Source organism: Mya arenaria, chromosome 4, assembly GCF_026914265.1.
Source record: "Mya arenaria isolate MELC-2E11 chromosome 4, ASM2691426v1".
NCBI classification, from domain to species: domain Eukaryota; kingdom Metazoa; phylum Mollusca; class Bivalvia; order Myida; family Myidae; genus Mya; species Mya arenaria.
In genome coordinates, this window is record NC_069125.1 from 2,852,727 (window position 1) to 2,862,124 (window position 9,398).

Below are 9,398 nucleotides of genomic sequence, written 5' to 3' on the forward strand. Positions count from 1 at the left end.
AGCGAGCCAATCGGTGTCAGAACTTCCGGTTGCATTAAAAATCGCAGAAAATAGCACGAATCCTTCGCCATTTCGATAACTGACGCGTACCTGAAAAAAATATAACAGTTATATTGAAGATGATAAGAATCAGGGGGTCAAAGTGTGTGGAGTCCGTATGTATAAGCTGTACGATTGCTAGTTTACATAGTGAAAATAGAAATTTGTGTGACTTGAAACTGTGTTTTAGTCAAAGTGTACCATTCGTGTACCTATTTTATCTATTTTATAATGCGTTTTTTTGCATCCGTTTTCTTAATGTTGGACCAGCTGAAGAATAATTGCAAAAACAAATATTTTAAAAATGTAAAGCAAAAAGTGAGCAGAACAGCACTTAGAATCCGATTACATTCGTCCCTAACATCGCGACCGACCTTGATTCGCGGAAATCTTTGTATCTGGTTACATGATTTTGTACAATAGAGGAAGGCAAATGTGCTTTTAGTGAATCAAGAATGTTAAGAGTCCCTGAAAAAAACTATCACATGCCATTCGTATCATAACGGCGATTCGAGCTATATTGCACAGTTTAATTGGCAGCCATGACACCACTTAGGAAGCTGATTCCGTATATTCTTTATTGGCATGGTCATTAAAATTTACCTAAAATAATTGAAACTCGTTTGATGTCACTTGTCTTATAGCCAGTTTTCGTAAAATTACTGGTACTGTTTATAGTCGCCGATGATATGTCCCTTATTAAGATGTGACACGTGTATAGTGTCATAGCGTTCTCGCCTCTTGCAAATATAAGACAGGCGAATATATGCAACAACAAAATTGTTGGCAAAAGGTTTAAGTTTTTTGCAAACAAAAAACATCTAATATTCGAATACCGATTTTGACATTCGAATATCAAACGTTCGATCGAATATTCGTTTGCATCCCTACTGAAAATACATTTAGCGACTGTTTATTTTCTGGGGGATTAGTTCTTCTCTCCCCCACTGCGAGAAGAATAAAGTGTAATTTGCAATGATATAATGTTGGGTTTACAAAAAAAACTGTAAAATATTGTGTTTAAAGTTGAAATTTTAACATGTCTCAACTCAAAAAAATAACAACAATTGATCAAAATAGTGTTGGCTTCATTGAAATGTTTAGACCTAGATTACGACAGAGCTTGCAAATATAGGGACTAGAATCAAGACGGCAGCCTAGTATGAGTGGCTGTACTCTGTTGACAATATTTACGTGAACTTTTGACCAGTTGTGTTTAAATACTTGTGGAAATAAGGATGAATAAATGGCATGTTTGATGAAGTCAGTAAACTAATTATTTGTTTTGTTCAACTTTTTTTGTGATTAAGCACTAACATCCGCGAATAATGGTTAGTTGAGGATATACATAGAAAACTTCATCGATGTGGGCATCGTCGGATATCCCCGATACACACTTCGCTATGCTTCGTTGTGTACCGTGGGCAATTTGGCTAGGAAAATCTCGTAATCAGGAATAATTAATGAGGCAGTCTCATTGGTTCCGCAAAGTACTAGATGTACGCGTGACACACGTGACGATCTTGTGTCAGAAGGCAAATTGGTGTATAGAGGTGTATAATCACTAAATGATTCATCCTCAATGCCTCGTATAGCAGGCATCCATGGAACAATCTATAAAAATTGAATGTAGTATCGCCTAATCAGGAGATTTTATCTCATTTATAGGAGAGGCTAAGTCCTTATTGGGATTTACGTCGTCAAAAATAAAAGATACTTAGTCCAAATGTGTGGTAGTATCTCGTAATTATGAGACTCAGACTCAAGTCGTTGGTGAATCTGAGCCCAGGGTCCATGGTTACGAACAGTCGCGAGTCCGAGCCTTTAACTCAGACTTAGAAAAGCGCTTCAATTTCATTATAATGTCATCTTTATTCCATGCGTTTAAATCATTGTATATTTTCGAATATTTATAAAATTCATACGATTTTCGTATATTTGTTCCGACACGCTTTCCGGATCTTCGTACTTTAAAATGACACTGATAATCAGTGTGTGTGTGTGTGTACCACGTGACAAATTACGTCATATATCCTACGTCGGATGGCAACAGTTTGCTTAATGAAGACCTTAAATAAAGATAACTTTTGTTTTACTACACCATTATAAATTAAACAAAGGGCAGTCTATGTCGCTTATAAAGAGCCCCGCCTTCGTTATATCACCGGAGTTTGATAGGTGATTAGTTTCCTCAAACACTTGGACAGACCTGTTTCCAAAATAATGTTTTGACATTGCTCCGCCAGACGCCCGTATTGTGAAAAGGTTTGTCGAAGTGTTTAAATAAACTAAACTCTCAATCAAACTCTGGTAAGAGATCGAAGGCGGGGCTGTGTAAGCGGTGTAGAGAACACTATGTTTCATTTAAATTGGTAAAGAAATAGTGAAGTTTGTTTAAAGTCTTCATTTGAAGCAAAATAATGCCTTCCGACGTAGCATTTATGACGCACTTTATCACGTGGTATACGCCAGCACACAGGATAATGTAATCATGCAATCTTGTCGATTTTTTACATGTGGACTTGATGAGATATAGCATGACATGTCAATAATGTATAAAATGGGTAAAGCTGCACTCTCACAGATAGACAGTTATGACATTTTTATTTTATTTTGTTGTCTCAGAATCAGCTGATTTTTGGCATCAATGCCTTCAACTCAGTCATAAAAGATATTTTCTTTTAGAACAGATCGCCAATTGTTGCAAAAACGTCCGAAAATTGCAGTTTTTTAAAGCATTAGTAACACTTTCAGCCATTAAACATTAATTTTCCATTATAAGTATGAAAACCTGCGGTCTAATCTTTTCACTGGTTTCCTGACTTTTACACGAACACTGGCTCATTCCAAGACCAAAAAATTAAATAGTATTCAAAACGGTTAATCTGTGAGAGTGCAGCTTTACCTGTGTATGTTGTATTAACTGCCGTCGACAAATCAGGTAAAACCTCAAGTTTTCTTGACATTATTTCCGACAAAAAGGTCGAAATATACAGTAAATTAACGAGCAAGCAACATAATTTTGATATATTGTCTGCATATAATTCGTCAAGTCGACTAACATGTATTCTACATGATCACATCGTCTGCATTCCACAGGAAACTTGTATATAAATGAACATAATACATGTGATGTTTTAACGATGACATGTGACCTAAGGATGGTTTACGTTTTTATCGCTGATTTGGAAACTGATTTGGAAACAACGTTTTTATGCTACAAGTGACAAGCCGGTATGAAAGGTTAAGAAAGGCGAAAAGGGTGAGAGGAAAATGCATTGGATTTTTTACATTTATTTAGTTGGAATTGGTCCTTTACGCAAAGAAGACCAAAACAAATGCGATCTTTCTTAGAGATCAGCGGGAAATGCCCCCAGACAATGCTTTTTATATCTGCATGAGCGAGCTTCTTAAAAGACTCACTTAATAAAACCAAGTAATGAATTAATGAAAATATGGCGGTAGTTTTCGTTACTTATAATAAATAGAATTTTGGCGGTAAATCTGTGGAATTATTTTTTGGTTGTCAGAGCTCTTCTTCAGGTTTTAAACGTGAATCTTTCCAGCGATCCCATTGGCGGAAGCATGAGAAGGAACACTAAACTTGACAAAAAGTGCTTCGGTTTAGGACTACAAGGTAACAATGGCGCAGTTTTGTAATCAATAAAGCATAATCTTTTATTTTTCAGGGGACATTTTTGATGAAACACCTGTCAAAATTAAGTTTGATTTAAAATTGATGAAATAATGTCCCCAATGCACAGATATTGAAACGCGACTTAAGTCAACCTTATGGTCAAACATCATTAAACTCATTCACTCAATTGGTCAGTTATTAATAACAAGTTATCCGATTAGCTATATCGTTCTTAAACCCATTGAAAACTGATATTGTCATTTCATCGAGCAATTGGTAGTAATGTTCAATGTCGATGCCACGGACCCCGTTTATTTTTAACTTTGATATAGCTTACTGATTATATATATTTAAATTTACGTACGTGGGCAACTAAAGCGTTCGGACTAAAGCTCAAGCCGCTATAAGAGTGTCCTCTTAAGCAGGTTGGTCAGACGCTCAAATATTAATCCTCAAATAATGGTTTCTGATTGGTCAGTTTTCGAGAACTTATTCCTTGATCGCGGATGAATTATTGAGTACTTAGTCTATATAGTATAAAACAAATAATTTTGTATGACGTTTCATTCAGTAGTGAACCTTGAAAGAGTAAACTATGCCTGAGTATACGAATAAAAAATTTGACTGGGCCAAGAAAGCAGTAGAAGATGGGACTTACACTGGAAGAATACCTGTCATGTGGTACAGACGGAGATGGGATGACGAAGAAAAATGGGAATTAAGTAAAAAAAAAGAATAAAAAAGATGCAGTTTGATTTTTTTTAATCTTTATTTCAAACGAAATCGTGTTTCAGAAAAGTTGTGTTATAAATAAAAAAAAATATCACTAGATCTCCATATTTCATGTTAGCGTTTATTGAACACCTTTAAATACAATTGTTGTGCCCATTCTTTGATAAGATTTGATCGATGTTAAAGTAAATAAAGACAATTTCCATTTCCATTTGCCACACACTGCGTTGTAAACTCCAGACAAACTATTTCCTAAATAAAATGTACCTGTCACAATTAATACAATTGTTTTGATTCACCGAAAAGGATGAATAAATATGGAAAAAATGGTTCTTATGAAGGATACCGAGTTTAATTTAAAGGAAAGGTGCAAAAACACGGTATTTCTACCTTATGAGACGATAGTTGATCACTGTTAATCTTTTAAGACCCACCAGTCATTTAATAGTTGTGCATATTTCAGATATTTGATAAACAGTTACAATCTTTTTCATCAATAAAAAATATTTCCATAAATACATTATTTAGTAAGTAGATAAAGGTTTATCACTCAATGTTTGTTTTTAAAAACGAGTGCCACTTTAATTGTGCAATGTGTGATGGCCATTATTGTTAATACACTAAGTTCAAAAGTTTTGTATATTTCTTTTTCTGGACACAAAAACCTTCAAATGATACCAAAATAATATGGGTTCATAAGGCATCTAAAATTCACATATATTTGTGTGTGTATTGTAAACCCTAAGATCTAATTGTTTATACTAACCCTATCCGGTGCGTATGACGCCCAGTTATCGACAACAGGCCGGTTCCGGTATCCCTGTGAACCAGAGGCCACCAACGCGCTGAATGTCATATTAACGTCACTGTTGTACGAGCTCGAGACGTCAGACCATACGTCAACGGGGCTGACGGTTGACCCAGGTTTTAGGAGCAATAGTGTGGTCCAGTCTGAAAAGGATGGAAAAATGGTAGTTTTTTATATGCTGGTCGGCGAAACGCCAACCCTACACTGTCATACACATGATTCTACTACTACGACTACAGCTACTGCTGCTGCTACTACTACTACTACGATTTCTGCTACTGCTTCTGCTTCTGCTTCTTCTACAAGTAGCTGCTTCTGTTACTGCTACTACTGCTGATCCTACTACTACGACTACTACCACTGCTACTGCTACTGCTTCTGCTACTGCTACTGCTTCTACTACTAGTAGCTGCTGCTGCTACTACTACCACGACTTCTGCTACTGCTTCTGCTGCTGCTGCTGCTTCTTCTACTAGTTGCTGCTACTGTTACTGCTACTACTACTGCTGTTACTACTACGACTACTACTGCTGCTGCTGATACTGCAACAAGGAGTTTTGTGATGCAAGTTTTTGTCAAGATTTCTGTATGGGCGTTCTGCGTTACAAGTTGTTGCCATAATTTCCATCTAGGCGTCTCAAAAGTTTTTGCCCAGATTTCTATGTACACGGCCTCTAAACGCCAGCTCGACCACTTTACGGTGGTGCAAAGAAAAAGAGCTGTCGACACTTCCGTGGTGGAGCTGTGCCCTATGTTTACATGAACAAACGTGAGTATGATTTATATTTGATTTGATAATTTCATTTAACTGACATATTTCGAAAATCGGAGAATGTGGTACCCTGTAAGAACACTTCTACTGTAGGCTGGTTACTATTTCGTTTTAATATTATGCAAACTGTGGTGCCAGGAGCTTTTCTCTCGAATCGGACTTGTGCATATTTTGAGATCTGGTTGCATACAAGTACATTTCGGTACTTACACACCCCGTAATAAATAGTCAAGGCTACTGAGCCTCAAAACAGGCTGAACCGGACAAAATTGATACAGATATGAAACTTATGTTTTCTGACAGTTCAATGTCTGTAGCGTCCATAAACACAAAGTTCCCAAAAGTTCCCGGCTGGGAAACTTTACAATTCAAGATGGCCGCAAAGATGACCTTTGACCTCAAAAATTTGACATTGAACTTGGATGTTAGGACCTCATTATTATGTACATTACTTTATCTACCAATGTTAGACCTACATGTAAAATGGTTTTAATATTGATTGAATGGTTGCAGAGTTATGCATAGATTCCAGAAATCCTCAAAAAAAAATATTTAAAAAAAGCAGAAAATGCCCCAAAAATAATTTTCCCAACCAGAAATGTTTGGGAACTTTATGATTCATGGTAAAACACCATTTCCAATCAACATGCTAAAAATCATTTCTGTATCATTTTTGTCCGGGTCAAAAGCTGAACAGCATGGACTATAAGAACATTCTCACGCATGCAAACATAACTGTTATGTATAGTACCTATACCGGAACACAACAGAACTGATAAGCACTTCTTAAAAAGGAAAAATGCACATATTCATAAAAGTGGTGGCGCTGTTGCCACTTTTATAAACATGTGCATTTTTCCTTTTTAAGAAGTGCTTATCAGTTTTGTGAAAATATAGTTTTTCTATGATCACGAGTGAAATTAAATACGATCTTACGCTGAAATAAACAGATTTTCTGTTTCTTGAATGCTTGTTTACGGAGTTTTATTAGTTTTTCAACTTATTTCTTAATAACCCCCTTTTTTCAAAAGAGTGATATTTACGACACTACCCGTGGGACGCCACTCGTGCAAATTGAGTGAACTCATTTTTCATTTCCGGTTCGCCGAATTAGTTATTCAAGTCATTTTGCTGTAGTTTAGTAATAATTGATGTTTCAGTGAAAACTTTACAAAAAATAATTCATTAATGAACTTTTATTCATGCATATGTTTCAAAATAACAAGAGTTTATTAACAATAAACAAATACAATTAAAGAGCACATTAATACAAACCGAATTGCACGCTTCGGCGTTTACTGAATGGAATATTTCAAGTCGAGAGTGTCAGTTAAACAAATGGGGATTTACAAATAAAACGACAGATGTTTAACTTAAAAACTAGTTCAATCGCTCTCGCTATCAGATATCAGCCGGATTCTCTTGTAGACAGGTCTTTTCTCCCCCTTACTGGAACATGGAGAAGGAATTTGTGGATTTCTGTACACCACATGCTGCTTTTGCGAGAGAGTGTTTTGTTCTTGATTCTTAAAATAGAAAGTGACATTTCCCATGAAATTGGTGTTTACAAAGAAACCACGGGACATGTTCGTAGCAGCATCGGATGCAGGCAAGTTTCTTCTGGATGCATAAGTTGGTCCACCATTGGAATTGACATTTGACAAAATATCCGAGATCTCCATCGACTGGTTTGTGTTCAATTTACTGTAATTATTCAGGCTGTTTACATTCTTATGGCCTGAAATTTGTACGATTTGGTTGGGAGGTAAATCTTCGTCGTTGAGCTTCTGAACCTTTCGTTTTCTGGCACTGCAAAAGAACATCAACATATACCAAAATACAGCTGAAACTGACCAAGATGAAATGAAAAAGTGTTTGAGCATTTGTTTTGTTGTTTGAAATGTATCTATCCAAACGAGAGCAAATGTTTGACACGAGCAACAGCAAGGGTAAACAACTACGGAAAATAAGTTGGAAAAAACTTGAGGGTGAGATATTTTTTATTGAATAAATTGTTAAATATACCTGGAATGAGTAATTCTCGCTTCGTCAGAGCCGGTATCTGCTTTCATTTCATTTATGATGTTATACAGTTTGTTAACACCCATTGCATACCTCTTATACCATCCACCCTGACGTAAAGTACAAATGCTGAGAAAAAACGGGCTGTTTTCCTGAAGCATTTCAGCTGGGCGCTTGTCTGTGTTCTGTATAGATGAACAGGATCTTTTGCAGGGTCTCCCAGCACAGCATAAGTTCTTGGTTGGTTTTGTCTTTTTTGAAGGAAAAGTTATTTGTTTAGAAATAATAATTATTGGTACAATTCTTTTTTTTTTACTTTTTTTATATTTAAATCAAATTCTCAATAGCATTTTGTTACACAAAATATAATTTATTTCTTAGCTATGATATGACTGGCACTGTTATGTAAATACCTTATGTCGCGTGCATTTGCCCCAGTACGGGTCTTTGTTTGTCTTTCTGTAGACAGCTGCAAGAATTCGTGTCCGGAGCCTTCATCGAGATCAACAGAAACATCACCCCACTTAAGATTATGGATCTCAGTGCCAGTGCGCATCCCGAAGAAAGTGACACATATGAACCACATGGAGTGAATTAATGACTTGGCAGTGAAATATCCAAGGGTTTTTGCCTCATACATTTCTTCAATGTGCTGATCTGTCAGGGATTCTGCGGCCTTTGGTTTGTTTCCAAGCCCTTGCTTTTTCAGTGATTTCTGATTACTTTTTAGCACATTTCGGCATTTTGCAAACTCTATGTCGTTTACGATGCATAATTTTTATTGTGATACCTTCAAGTGTCTGTCTATGGAACTGACAAAGCTTCTCAAACTTGTCGGTTCATATTCTTCCCCATTTTTTTGTTACAGATTGCAAAAAAATGCCGATCAAGTCATTTAGTTGATCAGGTGGGAAAAATTGAAGGTTGTGTTGTTCTCCCCTGTGATAAAGAAATTGGCGAAAAACTTTTAAGATCACTTTCTGTTGTTTTTTTTACTGTATTTTTGTTTACGTTTTCTTCGAGAAAATGATCAACATTCACATTTCTGAATTCTCTTACACTCACTATTTCTGACATTTGGGAATGTTCTTCTGCCATGGATCTGTCAGCATTATTTTGAACGAATTCTCTAGCTTTGTGTTCATCAACTGGTTCAATTTCAAAATCACTATTTAAAAATGCATACGCATCAAAAATGTTTACTAACAAGAGATCTAAGTCATTTTCGTTAATTTCATCCATTTTTACTTTTTTTCTGTGTTGATAATGAAATAAATCACAAATTATTATTTGCTTTACCTTCTGTCTGTTGTCAAAAGTGTTGCAGACGCAACTTAATGTACATGTATATCGGCAAGGGAGGTAATTCAGTTTTACTGAGACCCAAT

The 9,398-nt window shown here is 36.0% G+C and overlaps 1 pseudogene; it reads right to left on the bottom strand.

Moving 5' to 3' along the window:
- Positions 1-7,373: 7,373 nt before the first annotated feature.
- On the bottom strand, positions 7,374-8,650 carry LOC128232943 (uncharacterized; annotated as a pseudogene).
- Positions 8,651-9,398: the final 748 nt, after the last annotated feature.